At 36.3% G+C, this 17,725-nt stretch overlaps 1 protein-coding gene and 1 pseudogene across 2 annotated transcripts in view; one reads left to right on the top strand and one right to left on the bottom strand.

The window, feature by feature from the left end:
- Positions 1–17,725, top strand: part of LOC111149292 (protocadherin 7) — a 431,882-nt gene that overhangs the window by 76,390 nt on the left and 337,767 nt on the right. The window lies entirely within an intron of this gene.
- Positions 8,446–8,948, bottom strand: LOC111149166 (annotated as a pseudogene).

Here is a 17,725-nt window from a genome sequence, read left to right as displayed (position 1 = left end):
CCAAATCCATTTTTACTACTATCATTGCCGGAACTCACTGCCCAAGCCCTAAGCTGATAATAATAATTTTATTTCAGAACTTATCCAGAAGTATTTTTATTTTTACATCCTTTTTAAAATTTTACAGCATATTATTAAAACATTTTCAATTATTTCTGTTTGCTTTTTGCTCTTTGCGGTTTTTAAAAATATATATTTATGCCACAAATAGGACAGATATGATTTTCCCAGTCCTTTAGTTTATGGGATTTGCTCTTCTCATTTGAAAAAAATAATACTTCATAGGATTTCATTTGTAGTAAGACAGTTCTGGCAGTTCCATGACAGTGAAATTTTAAGGATCATCAATATTGAAGGGTACAGGCTGTGGAGTTACTCTTTCTTTCTCTCTTTTTTTTCACCTTTAATTCCAATTAAAAGATATTCTATTAGACTAGATGCTTTCTGCCTGGATGTTTGCTGTCTGATCTTTGACTTGCAATCAAGGAAAGTCAGATTCCTTCTCTTAGAGCTGAAAGGGTGCATAACCTGCCAGGGGTTATCTAGTGTTTCAAGAATATAGAACTCCTGGTCTATGAATAATGATTAATTTGTGGTACTTATATTGTTAAATCTTTCAAGAAAAGTGTCTTGTAAAGTTATTCTGTGTTACTGGAGCCAATCTTAAGATTCCACATAAGGCAGAGGTTGCACATACCATATGTATGCAAAGTGTTTCACCCACGATTCCATATATAAATATCCACATTCATAATACACAATTTTCAAAATACCTGCTTTATGCTTTATCATGAAATTTATGTAAAATCCTGTATAAATCATATTCAGTATAATTCATCATATAATTTTTTACAAGAGATTGTATTTCTGCTTGAAATTTTTATTGTTTTTGATAGGTTTCAGAAGGAATGCCATCATGCCTTTAATGTTGCTGTTACCTATGGTGTGACGACTTAAAATTTTCTAGGTAATATCACTATGAAAGGGTACAACCTCTGATATAACATATTGTCAGAATATCTTAGTAGTAGATATAATTTAGGATTTTCTCAATGCTTGCTTTGTGAATTCAGAATATTACCTTTATTGATACCATTAGTAATATATATCAGGAATACTAATGTCTGCTTTTACTCGTGTACTGACTGGCTGAAGCATTACCCAATGGAGTATAAAGGCATAAACGTGTTACATTATTTTGATGGCACATATATTATCTGTCTATCTAGATATCTATCTATATAAAATATTTTGAAATATTTCCTTCGCATACAGCATGCATATATTCAAATATATATATTTGAATATATATATATGTCTATATATGTATATTTCAGAATGTATTTTTCTATTCTGAAGATCAACCGAGGGAAATAATTACTTGATAATAATTATTGAATATAAGTTTTAGCCCAGAAACTGTGTTTGAGCTTGGGAATGTAAATATGGGAAAGATACTCTCAGTGCTTTCAACAAACCAAGAGAGTCAGATGTGTTATAAGTGCTATAGGATGACAAAGTGAAGACATTTAGGAAATGTTTCATGACAAGAAACTTTTTATTCAAACCTTGTAATAGTTAGTAGTTCACTTACACTCAGCAGGGAAAAATGGCATTTCAACTGGAGAAGATATCATGAGCTAAGTAATGAAAACATCACAATTCCTTGTATATTTGGTAAAAGTCACATAACCCAGTGTGGTTAGAGTATAGGAAACATTGGATGGGTGGCTCAAGATGAACTGGAAAGAACAAATTGGTTTCTCTCAAGAAGAGCCTTGAATTTTATGTCTAGCTGTTTGGGTTTATATTGTAAGTACTCAAAGGTCACTGAAAGTTTTCGAGCAGGGTTATAACACCGTAAGTGTTTTAGAATGATGGCTCTGTTGATGGAAAGGAAGTCAGGTTATAGTTAAAGTACCAGTGAAAAGGAGACTAGTAAGGGAACTAGTACATTCTGACAAAGCCTCATCAAGTGATTCCAATGCTTTCTGTGGAGAGAGATCAAGTTGTGAATGGACAGAAGGATGTTAAATATTTGGTACACGATTGGAAGTTGGAGAAGAAAGGAGAGAGAAAATAGGGGTGGAAAAAAAATTTTGTTTCAGATTTTTATTTTTAATATTTTCATTAAAAAGTGGAATTTGGGGGGAAACGTGGAATTTGAAATGTAGGAGAATAAGACTGGGAAGGGAAAGAATTAAAGAGTTCATGTACGTTTAGTGACGGTGACTCCACAGAAGTATATGAGTTCCTGGGGGAATACAGGCAGAGTGAAAACAGAAGGAGGCAAAGGGCCAATCTTGATGAGCCATAGTGAGGATAACATAAAGGAGAACCAAAGTAAATGTGGAATCTGGAGAAGCTGTGTGATGAAAAGCAAAGATGGAAACGGTGTCAGTAAGAGTGGATTAGACATACTAATAATAACAATATCAAAAGTTATTATAATAGCAAAAGTTGACTTACCTATTATTAGGCACTAGATTTAACACTAAAAAATATTACACAGATTAGCTCATTTAATACTAATAACACAACTTGTTTTCAACCAATAAAAACCAAATTTATAACTTAATATTCTAAATCAAAGATAACTTCGGGGACAATGAGCTGGAGCTCGCAAGGTACTGTGAAAGATAAAGGAACATGCTCAGGGGAAAAAAAAATAAAAAAGTCTATTCCAGCTCTGGAAGGTGGAGATAAATTCAGGGATTAGTAGGAATTGGTAAACTCTCTCTTTAGATACTACTTCTAGAATGACTTAAAGCCAATTATGTTAATGTATTTCACCACTATGCTTACTTTTCAGACTCCAAAGAGGGAATGCCAACATGTCTTTTTGTGACTTATCAATCTTTTGGTTAAGGAGAGGCAACACACTTTGAATAACAGTCTTACCAGATGGAATCCAGAAGGTGAAAAGTAATTTGCTCAAAGGAAATTTGACTGTCCTTAAAAGTACCCCATGCATCCCCAGTTTAAATGTGAAGGAGCTAAATCTTAGAGCAGTTAAATATCTTGTCCAAATTTAAGCAGTTAGTAAGTAAATAAATTGATATTAAAGCTAAACTCCCAGCACTTGCAACAACAAAACTGAAGAGTGAGAGAAGACTCCTTTATGTGCATTTCTAATAGATTCATCAGCATGGGGGCAGGGTAAGAGTACAGCAGGTTTCATGGAGAAAGTTGTAAGTAAGCAGAACCATTGAATGCGAGGTATTTTGCCAACAATCTTGCAGGAGAGAAAAGGAAGCAGCAGTTTGGTGGTGGAAGAAATGAAGAAAGATTTTTTTTTTTTTTTTTTACAAGATAGGGAAATTTAGGTAGGTTTATAGGTTGAAAGAAAGAGGTTTATAGGTTGGACAAAAAAGAGAAAGCCCACTGATGAAATAGGACCCTGTCAGAGGCAGGAAGGAGTGGAATCAAAAGGTCAAATGGATAAAATAATGAGGATTCTTCTGAGTTGCAAAATGAAGTTCCAATGAGTGAAGATGCAGGCAAATATGGAGAAGTGGAGAAGGGAAGTGGAAGGGGTTCATGCCTGATGGCCATAATCTTCTCAGCAGTAGAAGGTGAAATAGTGTGTTGAGGTTGAGGGGAGTGAAAGTGAGAGGGGAGCATCTGAGGAGGGTGTGGTGGGAACAGCTGCTCTGTAGAATGGGGAGACCAGCCAAGTAGGAGTGAGTAACAGGGCTGTTAAGTGCTGAGAGTTCAGCTGACATTGGAAATCATAAATCTGTAGCAGAGTCAATCAGCGTGGTTATTCAATTTTCTCAGTAACTCTTGGCAGTCCAGGAGGAGGAGGAGAGCAAACAGATGGTGGTATGATTTGGTAATGGGATTGGCAATGCAGCTGTGAGAGGAGGTCAAAGAAGGGAAGAATCAATTGCATCCATGATAGTATGGTGTCAGGGGTAGTCAAGCCAAGAAGAATTGGACACTGTTAGAAAATAGAGAGGCAAAGCAGTGGAGGGCATCAACGTTTGAAGCTTTTGTGGGAGTGCACAAGTGGGACAGGGGATTAGAGGAAAGAATTTCACAATTATGCATATTACAGTAGAACACTCTGTTTAGAAACAGTCCATTTTGTATCTATGGGTGTGAATTATCAAAGCTGAGCAGAAGTGATTATCACTAGAATATAGGGGAAAAAGAATTCCAAAGCTAAATAGATGAGTGACTCATCCAGATTATCTAGCATAGTGACAAGTGATAGAAGGAAAAAAAGAAAAAAAAAACAAACAAACCAGTAGCCAAATTAATCAAGTAAATTGATGAAATACTTATAGATGCAAGATTTAGAGAGAGTTAGACAGTTTGATTGTTGGGGCTTTGTAGGACTTATTGAACTAAGATAATAGAACAATGTCCCAGAATGAGAGGAGAAGTCCAAGGGAATGCCCCTCTTCCTTTTTCGCCCTGAGATAGTAAGATGATTAGTGTTTTCAACAGTGTTCTAATATGTGGTGATATCCATGTGACTAAAACATAAAAGTCATTGCAAGCAATTCCCATTCAAGGACACTTAATTTGCATTTACCCTAAGAAATGTTCTAGTAGATAAATTTCTTCTTCCTTACTAGGTCATGCTAATTTTCACTTAAACATGTGGTTATAACCTACCTTAAATACAAAGAACCCAAATAACCACACACATTACACACACATCTCTGATTTAGCTACCACCTCCAGTTACAGCCTTGTGTTTCTGGTTTCTTTCATGTATATTGTCATCCCCCACTTACTCACATAGGAAAGTTTTTAAAATCCACTGTATGGGTCTTCAGTCCCTTCCATTCCACTGACGCGGCTCTGTCAGGGTCATCAGAATTCATTATGCTGAATCCAGGGGTTAATTCTGTCTCCCTGTCTACATCTTGGCATTTGGACAGTTGTTCACTCCCTCTCCCTTAACTGCTTCATATCACCGTATTCACTTGGTTTTCCTCTTCCATTGCGGACTCTGTCTTCTTAGTGTCCCATACTGTTTCAACTAGATGTCTAAATCATGCAGTACTGCAGGATTGTGTTTACATATGTCGCCATCTCAAACCTCCCCCTGGGATCCATACTCAGGACAGCTACCTACTCGGCTTTTCCACTGGTAGAGGCAGGAGTCTACAGTGGTTCTTTTTTTTTTTTTTTTCTTTAGGATTTTATTTATTTGACATAGAAAGAGGGATAGTGAGAGAGGGAACACAGCGGGGGGAGTGGGAGAAGGAGAAGCAGGCTTCTTGCTGAGCAAGGAGCCTAATGCAGGGCTAGATCCCAGACCCTGGAATCATGCCCTGAGCCAAAGGCAGAAGCTTAACAACTGAGCCACCCAGGCGCCCCTGGAGTACACAGTGGTTATACGGTAGCTTCTGGCACCAAATTCTGCTTGGCTGGCTGGGGCACGTTTCTTTTGTTTTCTTATGTGTAAAATGAGAATAATAGTAATAACTACTTCCCAGGGTCCTTGGGAGGATTAAATAAGTAAATAATATAAATTAAAACAATACATATGTATTTAGAAATGTACTTGGCTCAGAATAAGTGCTCAACCAAGCTAGTATTAGTGCTATCACAAACACAACAGATTGAAGGCAGAATGACTCCTTTTATACCCAATACCTTAATTTGCTCTCTTCATAAACCGTTCTGAGTGAATAATACTGATAACCACTTACTTTGTTCAGGGTGAAAAAACAGAGATCATTCTTTGCTCTTTTCCCTCTACAATGTCACCCAATCCATCAGGAGTTTCTATTAGCTTTACCTCAGAAATCTATACCAAACCTCACCACTTTTCACCACATCATCTTCTAAATTGTAGCTCAAGCCACCAACATCTGCTGTGTCTCCAGTTCTCCTCGACTGCTCACAATACAGTCTCCTATGGAGTGACCCTTCTAAAGTGTCAATGCAAATATATCTTTCCACTATTTAAAATTCTCCAGTGGATTTCATTGCAAGGAGAATAAAATCCAATCTCCCAAAGTGTTCTACAAGCATACCCTGGTTGGGAACCAGCATGCCTTGGAGACCTCAGCTCTTCCACTGTCAGCAAAACCATTTGGACCTTTTTTTCTGCCACTCAAACAGCCCGAAAGATTTCCCCTGTCAAAGCCTTTGAATGTGAAATTAGGCTTTCGAAATGTAATCTGAAAGCACAAATATCTGGATTCTGGTTGCTTCTTTAAAAATCTGATGAAGCAAAGCGTTCTGCCTCAATATTACATTCCTAGACCTAACCCAGCACATATTGTCACAGTTTTCGTTGATTTGTCAAAAAAAAAAAAGAAATTTGGTGATTTTTGCTACGTTTTCAAAATTCCAATGGAAAGAAGCTTTCTGATCTTGAATATTTTGTAAATTCCAAAGCGAGACGCCTGATTAGAGCCTAATTTTTTGGAGACTTGCAAGCAAGAGAGATCTCAACAACTCAGGTCCCTTTTTTTCCAAAGGGACAAAAACGTGTGCAGTGGCAGTGGGCTCTCTGGGGAGCCCGCAGTGACATGGGCGGTTGCTTTTCTCAGCTGGTGTGGGAGGGAGAGGTGGGCAGGCATGGAGGCGCGTCTCCGTGTTGGTGTCTGCAGACGATGAGTGAGCTCCAAACATGTACAAAGGCTGTGGGATGGATAGAAGAGATGCCAGTACTGACAAAATAAACAAACATATTGAGAAGGGGTTAAATGCAGTTATCAATCACTGATTGGTGAGATAGTACACTTGATAATTGATAGATTCCAAATATCATGAAAAGTCACTCTAAATTGCATTGCCTGGTATAAACTATTCAGTAGTTTTGTTGTTATTTTTGTTATTTTTATTTTTTTACAGACTTGTTAAGATGTTTGAGTAATAACTGTTTCCTGCTTCTTTATTGACAAGTAAAGCAGAAAACTTTTTCAGGGCATCCTGTTGGGGTCTCCCTCTCTTTCTTCTTATTTTTTTTCCCCTTCAGAATAACTTAGGCACAATTCCTAAAAGAACACTAGTTGGCCGATTTCCATCTGGCATCCTTCCCCTCTTATTTTCACTGAAAAGTGTGGAGTCTAGTTTCTAATTCTATTTCTGACTAAATTCAAGCTTTCAGTTCAACACCCATCCTCCCCCTGTTTTTCATATAAGCATTTACCTCTTCTTATGGGAAAAATAAACATAACTCCGGACTCTAACCGGGTAGAATCAGATAAAAACAAATTGTAGAAATATGGGCTTACTAATTTCTAGTAATCTTTTGTAGGCTTTGGAGTACAAATGTGTCATGTGAAAAGTTCCGTCTGTGCAGAAGAAATTGAGTGTTTTACACACAGATAATTAGAAAATTGTCAAGACATATGTTGCTTTTTACAAACGTTTTTGTATTTATTGTTTTGCAGATGATACCCAAAAATTATCATAGTGCTGAATTACGAAAAACCTTTCAACTTAGAGGTCTTCATCAATGACTAATTGCTACTATTTGTAACCACTTTAAAAGCAAATAAAGCACCCATCTGGTAATTCTATTAATGGTTTCTATATTAAATGGCTATTGGTCCCCAAAAAGAAAATATGCAATTATGAAATATTCATATTCCACTCATTATTGAAAAGCTTACAAATGTGTCTGGGAAAATAGAGTTTATAATTTCTTTTCTCATTCCCTATTAAGCCTCTAACCTCTTAAAAAATCAAATTGGATTAATGATGTAGCTACATATACTCAACAAAAGGGAAAATTAAAGGAATTATCTAAACAAATTAAGACACAAAAGGAATGTTCAAAATTAATAATCTGGGTACCAGTATTAGCTCCCCTCCTACCCCAATTCTCTGTGTTTTCTGCTATAGAACTCATAGGCCTTGAACACCCAGGTCTCTGCACTGAAAAGTGGGAAAGGGAAATGCTAGTTCTGATCTTACTAGTTTGAAACTCTGACCTGGAGCAAAACTTTGCCCTTCTCTGAGACATCATTTTTGCGGTGGTCAAGTGGGAAGAATCTCTCTGCTAGTCTTCATTTTTTTAAACTTTTTAAAATTTTGTAAACTAAACAGTTGACCGTTTTACCTTCACATTTCACAATACAAATGAAAATTGTTTTTTTTTTCTTTTCTTTTCTTTTTTCCTTTTTTTTTTTTTTTTCTTTTTGGTCCTACTAACTCCTCTGCAAAAACTATTCTCTCTTTGATAGGAAAGAGGGAGCAAGACTTCCTTGTCCTGTTGTTAGAAAACACCCAAGGTCAGAGCACTGTGATCTCCCGGGAAAGTAGAACAAGTAATATAAAATGGGTATAGGGACTCTTGGGTGGCTTAGTTGGTTAAGTGTGTGCCTTCAGCTCAGGTCATGATCCCGGGGTCCTGGGATTGAGTCCCCAGTAGGGCTCCTTGCTGAGCAAGGAGTCTGTTTTTCCCTGTCCGTCTGCCCCTCCTCCTGCTTTTGTGTGCTCTCTGTCTCTCCCAAATAAATAAAATCTTTAAAAAAAATGGATATAAAGAGATTCCCGTCTCCATCTGTCTAATTGAGTCACTCCTGGCCAGGTGGGTATCATCATGGGACAGGTGGGAGGACTCATCACTGGGGGCCTTGGAGTCATTGACATGTGGCCTCCCATAGGCGGCCACATTCCAGGAGCTGGTCCCACTGGCATCATCCCAGGATGATGCCATCATTGACATCATGGAAGGGTCCCCCGTATGGGGTCCTGGCATCATACCAGCGTGAGGAGACTGGGAGACTGAGCGCGAGTTAAGATCATTGTCCCTGCCGGAGGAGGAGCGATGATGGAGTAAGAGATATCTTTTCTTGTCGAAATGCAGTGGTTTTGTTGATCAGGCTCTATGCGTGCTCTTCCATCTGTTCCTGATATTAGGCTTTTGCGTTCTCTTTGTGTTTCCTACCACTGCGGTGTGTCTTCATCACAGAATGAGACTCACGGGTGAGGTATGTGATGCAGTAGTCACCGTACAATTGAGGCATCTTGCTCTGCGGGCCGCTGGCTACTCCGTCCCGCGCTGCCCGGAAATGATCTCTCCGCTAGTCTTGCTAGTCTTTAGTGCTGAAATGACGAATTAAAGCGATGAAAAAATGTGAACGTGTTTTGTAGAAGTCAGTCCCTTACAGAAGGCAGAGATGGTTATCACACGCAGGCTTCTGAAATAGGACAATCTTTATCGTCCACCTAGCCTGAAGTATCTTCTTACTGAGGAGGAAGAACGTGTAGAATTGCTCTAAGTCTGCTTTATTCTGAGCTCTGGTCGCTTGGAGGTTTGTCAGTATTCACTAACTTCCCACCTCCTGTGGCTGGGGGGCTTTTGTATGGACCCATAGGGAGAAACCAATTCTCCTGCTTGCCTTCCTGCCTTTGATCTCCCAGTGACTCTGACCACAGAGGCAGAGTGGGTGGATCTGGTTTACATTATATATAAAATGAACCATGCTCCTGCTCTAATGCTCTAGCACCTTTCTGATTTTGTGATGCCATCTCACGCCTCTTTGCCTTTGTACTTGCCTGGAATGCAAATTCTCTTTTTCATTGTTCTTCAGTATGTAGCTCAAGTCTCTATGGTAAGATTGTAAGTCACTTTTTTTTCTTCTTCTTTATCCTTTGCTTTTTTAGTTCTCTTTTCATGACTTTTATAGTTAGAAATGTCATTTGATGATTTTTATTAACAAAAACCTGAAGTTCCTTCTCACTTGCATCCTGAATCAGAGTTAGGAGCCCCTCATTTGTTTCTCTGGTATAAATGTTCTCCCCTCCTGATCATCCTCTAAATGTAATGCAAGGGACTGCCTGTCTCACTAATCTGAGATTTGCTGTAACATATCCTTCTTCATACCTGCTACGATATCTGTAACAGACATTTATTACATGTCAGTGAAATGAGTGAGTGTACAAATAGTTTATTTTATTTTTAATGATTTTTAAATTTTTTTTTTGAGAGAGAGCAAGTGAGCGCATGAGTGGAGGGAAAGGCAGAGGGAGAAGGAGAGAATCTCAAGCAGACTGCCCACTGATTGCAGAGCCTGTTGCAGGGATCGATCTCACATCCCTGAGGCCATGACCTGAGCCAAAACCAAGAGTCAGACATGGAACTGACTGAGCTACCCAGGACCCCCTGTAGTTTATTTTATTTTATTTCTTAAAAGATTTTATTTATTTATTTGACAGACAGAGATCACAAGTAGGCAGAGAGGCAGGCAGAGAGAGAAAGAGAGGGGGAAGCTGGCTCCCTGCTGAGCAGAGAGCCCAATGAGGGGCTTGATCCCAGGACCTTGAGATCATGACCTGAGGCTTTAACCCACCGAGCCATCCAGGCGCCCCTGTAGTTTATTTTACAGTAGTAAGTACATATAGAATAATATTAAATACCTAATAATTAATAGATCTGCAGTTATCCCACATACAAGTTCCTAATTTCTTTTTGTGCTTTTATAAATTCATTGGAAATAAGTGATAAAAATAAATTTTATCATTATAACATACATACAAATATATAATAAATAATTGATGCAAGCTCTTTAAATTATAATTTGTAAGACAACTTTTCACTCTGTCAGTTCTTTTTTGTATTTTCATCTTGTGACCTATGGCTAAACCTTAGCAGTCAAGGTAAAGACACTATAGCGTTATAAGGGCATGACTCATAAAATCCAATGGTGACTCTTTGAAATGGATTACCACTAGGGATAATTTCTATTTGGCCCTTTCAAGTCAAATCTGACGTTGGGACAACTGAATACATTTGAAGAACAATCAGAAGCTTCACACATTCCTCTCAATGGAAAGGATGCTGTACTCTCTACTTGAAAGAATATTTCTTTCAGAGTGGTAATCAGTGATGTCTGCTATGAGTTTGTAAAGATAAGCACAATTTCATTCAGTCTGAATCAATAGATACTTACCATATACCAAATAATTTATGAGTCTGTAGATACACAGAAGTGCATAAGACCTTGGCCCTTCTTTGAGGAACTTACAAGGGAGGTAAAAACTATAATCAATTTCCTATTAAGAAAGGGTGAAATATTGACCAGCAATATTCAACAAACATTTCTTAGGGGCTGCTCCTTGCTTGGCACAGTGATGAGTACTAATAAAATGCTTTAAGGATAACATAGCGTAGAATCTTTAACTCTGGCATGGGGGAGGGCACTGAGGTTGATTTGTCTTTCCTTGGGCATGGCAAGTAAATACTTTGGACCCACAATACTCTCAGGAACCCATGACAATGTTTTCATTTCTTTTAAAAATCAGAAGAAAAACAAGGGCCTTTTAGGACAAATAAAATGTTTTAATATGCAATATTAACATATTCATCTTTATGTCAACAGAGTTATAATATATACTTTGAGAGATTTTCTAACGATGAAATTTTTCCTCAAAGACCAAAGAGCCCAGGGTCCATGAAATTCACGCTGGCTCTCTCTGGAGGCAATTAGAAACCAGAGGAAGTCAGGAAAAGATTTAGAGAACTAGCAGTGGGCCTTGAAATAATAGTACCATTTCACTAGGTAGAGGACAAGATTAGACAAAGCCGAGGCCCAGGCTTGCAAAAGAGTAGAGTGAAATAATTCATAGGTCCACAAATCATGTCCCCTAATTAAAGTTTTCAGTTCAGTGGACAGAGGCAAGTATATGCAAAGGACAAGTTATGTAAGAGATAATATGTGCCTCTTCCAAGAGTGGGGAATAAGATACCTGCTTCCGGATCTTTAAGATTCCTGAGAATTAAAGATTTTAAGAATTTAAGATTCATGAGAATTAAAGCTTTAGAACTAGATTCTCGATTTTCTGGTCCATGACATCTGTTTGGGTGTAGGGTGGGTGGTAGTATAACTTGGAGACTGTCTTCAAGCCCTAAAATCTTTACTTATCAGTACCTATGAATTTATCATTCTTTGTTTTATCATTCTTCATATACATTTTGGGAATGTTATCAACACCATAACATCTCAAAATTATATTTAAAATAATGAAATCACCTTTCCCTTAGAAATTCACACAGGATTACTTGAACACTCTAGTCAAAATATGAATTCTTACGTATATAGGGTATAAGTGTTTACTGATAAGTCAATACAATTTCTAGGGAAAATTCAAAATCCAAATTTGACAAGTGAATCATTTCATGATTCATACTGATGAATTCTGTTAAACTATTTTCACAATTTTAGAGCATAATGTAAAATTTCAGTCTAACATAAACTGTTGTTTTTTTTTTCCATTCTAGCTTTAATCAATTCCTTGAAGGGTATGTTCTCCCCTCATTTTCTAAACCCTATTCTCAGTATTCTCTTTTTTTCCCCCTCTCATGTAAGGAAGGGAAAACATTATTCATGTAATTTACTTTGAGAGAATAACATTAAGGCTACTTCCATTTTTCTTATTATTATAAAAAGTGAATAGTAGATGAGCTGATGAATTTCATTTATTGACTAAGTAAACATGCACATATTAAATTCTCTAACTGTCATAAATATAATCAGGCCTTTAATTAGAAAATGAAGGAAACATAATTCTAAGCATTGTGAAGATATATGGGGCTTCTGGTGGTTAGCACATCTCAGATGAGGTAACTCAATCAGAATCCCGTACTCTAGCTCTACTCAGAATAGAACTTTGACATATCTATCATACTGAGTGTGTAGGAGAGCCAAAGGGCTGTGCCATTTTTATGGTGAGTGATAGCATCATCTTCAAACCTAGAGGATACAATACCCTCCGATGAAAAAGTAGTTGGACTGTTGGTTATTGAAACCAATGTTTTTAAGCATGGAGAAAAATCTAGTGTTTAAAACATTTTTTTCATTTGTTGCATATTTATTTGCAACTCTGACATTTTTACAAGGGAAGCAGACCAAGGCATTACTAAAATTGAACTATTCATTTTGGGATGTTACTCATTGAGTAAGTTTGCAAGAATGCCATCAGCTTCTGGTTCCCTCTAAGTAAATGTCATTTGTTCATTTAAGAAAGTATGGACATAGCAAAACACTATGCTAAAGATAAGGGGTGTAGGGCTGAATAAGGCACAGTGCCTGTCTTCAAGAATTTTATAGCCCTAATAGGGGAAACAGAAACACAATGGAAACAGTATGATATCACTAATTCTGCATCCTATAGTGTAGAGAAAAGACTCTCAGCTCAGGTTTACAGAGCAGTGGAGTAAATTTCACCTTGCTTACATTTTTTTAAAGCACTGGGTAAATTTTTCAAAATCATATACCTAGAATTATCTATGTCTGAACCTACAATGAAATTTTAACCTCTGCTATGTTATTATTTCTCATATTTGGGTAAGCAAATATACTTTAATGTCACAGTTTTTAATTACCTATTTTTAGACATAGGTAAATTTACTTATAGTACATACAGCTAATGTTTACATATGCATGTAAATATCTATATTTACATCTATATTGACTAGATATTTTACATATTATAGATTTATTTATATATATATATATTACCTATTTATGTTTACCTATATATTCTTACTTAACTATAGGTTATGTGGGTGTATTCATATACTAAGTGTGTAATGCATTCATGTATATATGTAAAAGGAGTAGGCCAATGCCATTTTAAATAACTTTGAACATTTTGTCATTATGGTCTTCCAAATTTTTCTGTAAAATTTAATTTCATACAAAATCCACAGTAAAAATTTCAGTAGTCACATGAATTTCTATTTTACACTCACTTAGTTATGATTTTTCCTTAGTTGATTTCATTATTCCGTGAATTGTTTTAAAACAGTGTGAAATGCAGCAGTGACTCGGTTTTATTTATTCTTTCTTCTCTGAACATCATTGTCAGTGGTAGTTTTACCTTGTCCTAACCTATAAAATTATTTCCTTTACCTACTTAATTTTCTTTATTATGAGGAAGCCCTTTTATGTTTAGAAATCTCTGTTGACTCTTGTTTCATATTCATTGGACTGTGCTTAATAGCTAGTCTGAAGACATATGGAAACAAATCACGTGGGTCCTATCTCCTTGTGAAAGATAGCTAAGGCTTAAAATACGATATAAGCTTTATGTGAATTTATTAACTAAATATATTCTTTAGGCTTTGGAATAAGTTACTAGCTCTTCATATTTAATTCCCAACATAAGGGTAAAAGAGTAGATTAGAATCTATTTTTTCCATAATTTTTATTAAAACAAATGTGTTAATTAAGACTCATGAATTTAGCATCTGCTTTCCTATATTATGTTTGGCGTGATGAGAATGTAAAAAATAGTGTAAGACTATCTCTGTACTAGGTGGGCTTAGAGAGTACAGCTTTGAGACAGATTAACAAGCATGAAATAAATAGCACTATAGTAATAAAGAAAATAAGCTTAACTTGTAAGTTATAGGAAGACTATAAATACATACATGCATTTTTATTTGTTAGAGCACATTATATATATTTATATGCTATACATGCATTTTTATTTGTTAGTACAGATTATATATATTTATATGCCTGTGCATGTATGTATAAGATATAATGAAAAAGGGAAATATATGCAGTATCTCACTACAGATAGAACTTGAGAGAAAAGGTATGAAAATGGGTTCATTCAATGTATTACTAAGCAGACCTCTAAATTACATAGAGTATCCTGATTAATTATTAATTATTAATTTGCAATGTTTTGTAAATGAATTAGTTGTCTTGTTTATCCTCTAAATATATTGTTTGTCTTCCTTTATAGTAAACTCAGAAAAATATATCCAGTTGAGTTTTGCCAAATGGGCTTCAAATGTATTTTAAAATATATTGCACACATTTAAAGAAATTCAAATGATGTCAGGTTCTCTCTTGAGTTTTTGTATAATGCTGCTAGTAGCATATTTTGCTTTAAGATATATTTTCAGTTCTAAAATCCCTGAAGTACTCCTCTCCTGCAGTGACTGACTTTGTAGAGAATGGTTAAAGCAGAATTTAAATTTAAAAGGTGCAATTTGAAACACATTTTCTTGTGTCAAGTTTTGACACTGACCTTTTAAAACATGTAAGCAGGGACTTTCCTCTTTAATTATGTTGCTTCTTTTAAATTAAATCTACATTGCAGTTCTTTACAAAATAAAGTAAAATTTTAGAATGAGATATATTTTGCCTCTCTTAGAGTTGGGGAGTGGGAAGTGCCTATTTCTACTGGGAATTCAGAATTATTTTTGAAACATTTTTTCATCTCTTCATTTTGCTAGTGGAAGACAAAATACTTTGGACAAGAACATTTGTTCTCCCAACCATGAAAATTTACAGAAATGTATACCTGCCTCTCAAGATAAGTTTTATTAAGTGAATTTAAATCAGGATTTTACTGTAAAGAGTTAGAAGAGGGAAAAGATACTAATAGGGCATTCATCAGAAAAAGCTGGGGAAGGGGACACCTTTAGAGTTTCTCTTCAGGGTTTTTATTAAAGGCCTTTTGCTTGCATTTAAATATAGAAGAACCTCATCAGTCTACTTTATCGTGAGTTAGCAGAACACTTCATTCCTGCATCACTTTTCCAGAAATACAATGAGCAAACCAATAGAGTTCAGATTGGCTAAATCAAGACAAGTTATTGGCAATACTGCCTATTCTTAGATATTAGGTTATTTGGCTGCACAATCTCTATTTTGAGAAAATTTATAGGAAAAAAAATGCCTCAAGAAAGACCATGGCAGCTGTGATATAAGAGAATCTAGAGCTAGACAACTGAATCTGAATCTATGCCTGATATCACTTTCTCTATTATGTAACATCTTGAAGCTTCACGTTTTTCATCTCCATTTGTCTTATAGGATTTTGTGAGGGCTCGATACAATATGGTTTCTGAGACTTTTACTCACAGTGCTTAATAATTTTCTATCCTTTCTTTATGTTTCAGTACATTGAATAGTTATATTATTTTTGTATTTTAAATTGAGTTTTTAGGCCTTAGTTTAATTATTAGTGTATTCTAAGGAAAAAGAGGCTGCATGATACATAAAAAAAAAAAAAATTGGATTTCAGTTTTTCCTTTTGTCTGCTTGTATCTGTTTTATGAATTTCATTCAGTAAGTGTAGAAAAATAGATGTAGGAATGATATAAAGCAAATAAAGGAATAGGGACTTATATAATTTGTTAAAGAACTTGCATTTTTAAATCCCCCATTGGCTTTTCCCTTTCAATATGAGTATTCAAACTATGAGAAAATTAACTGGTCAGTGATTACATTTTTTCAGGATGCTGGGAAGTTTTGTTAAAAAGCTTTTATTGTTTTGTTTTGTTTTTGTACAGGGGCGTGCATGCTGTTGCATTGTTTTGTTTAATTTTCTATTATCTCTTCTGCATGGTAAAAAGTGTCTAAAGACTCTTAATAAGTCTCCTTGCTTCTAACCCTGACCCCTGCTACAATCTATTTTTAAAACCGTAGTCAGAGTAATTCTTGCAAAATATGATACAAATTACTCCTCTGTTCAGAAGCCTCCTGCGACTACCCATCTCACTTCAAGTTAAAACCCAAAGCTTCAAGACCATGCATGATCTGACTTACATCTCTAAAGACACCTCTGACCACATTCTTCTCACTCAGGTTCAGCCACACTTACCTCTTCCCTGTTCTTGCGACAAGGCCAGGTTCACTTCCTCCTCAGAATCCTTAAATCTGCTCTGCCTCCTGGGGTGTTTCTTCCAAATTCCCACATAGCTCAGCCTTTTTCCTTCTGGTCATGTGAGCAGTGAGGATTTCACTGCCCTATTTTAAATAGCACTTTCTTCCTGGTCCCAAACAACCCACCTTTCTCCTCTTCCTTTTGAACCCACTTGGGATATGTATGTACGTATGCATGAATGCAAGTATGTATATAAGAATCGTGTGTGTGTGTGTGTGTGTGTGTGTGTGTGTGTGTGTGTGTGTGTAGAATACTTACAAAATAAATTTGGCTCATTTGTCTCTCACTCTTTGGAATGTAAGTTTCAGGCGCTCTGGAATTTTTGTGTGTTTTTTTGTTCACTGCCATATACTTTGTATCTATGGCAGGGCCTAGGCAAGAGTGGGTACTCGTTAATTTGTGTCGTGTTGAGAAGAAAAATTATTTAATGTCTTCAACACTTTTGATATCAACTCGAAGGAAGGCTTTGGGACTCAGAAAGTGAGATTTTTTTTTCTTCTTCTTCTTTTTTCCATAGCTTGAGACTGGCTATTGTTAATTCCCCAACACGGGATGATTTCTTTCTACAATGAGAGAGCAGCCCTTTCCCTTTGAGAAGAACCCAACAATTCCATTTGTCATAATTAATTTCATATATATGTGTATGTCACCAGATAGCCATAGTAAGCTTCAGATTTACCCCCACAGAACTGGCCAGTTAGGACTTCCTTACTGATAAATACTTTGGGGAGCATCTATCTAATGCCCCTGGTTCAGACCTACCCACTCTTTCTGGTAGAGTCAAAATCAGAATCTAGAACACCAGGTTCCCAGGACAGGTTCTTTTTAATATTTGTAGCTTAATGATCTCAGGGAACCAAGGAACCCTGAAGGAATAATATGACTAACAAGTAAGCATGACAACACCTGGAAACCAAAGGATTACTGGCAGGAAAGATTGCAAAATGGAGCCCAACAGTGAGATTTATAACATCTTCTTCTTCCCCTCTATCTATAGTTGTAAAACTTAATCTTATTGATTTTTACTGTAATTATTTCTATTCCTAACCATTTTGGGTTTCTATCTGCTGACTGGAAAAGGAAGGGCACTTTTCAGAGTACATCATTCCTGTTG

Source organism: Enhydra lutris, unplaced genomic scaffold (assembly GCF_002288905.1).
Source record: "Enhydra lutris kenyoni isolate GAN:26980312 unplaced genomic scaffold, ASM228890v2 scaffoldscaffold21, whole genome shotgun sequence".
In the NCBI taxonomy this organism is placed as follows: Eukaryota; Metazoa; Chordata; class Mammalia; order Carnivora; family Mustelidae; genus Enhydra; species Enhydra lutris.
This window is presented reverse-complemented; position numbering and strand designations above follow the sequence as displayed.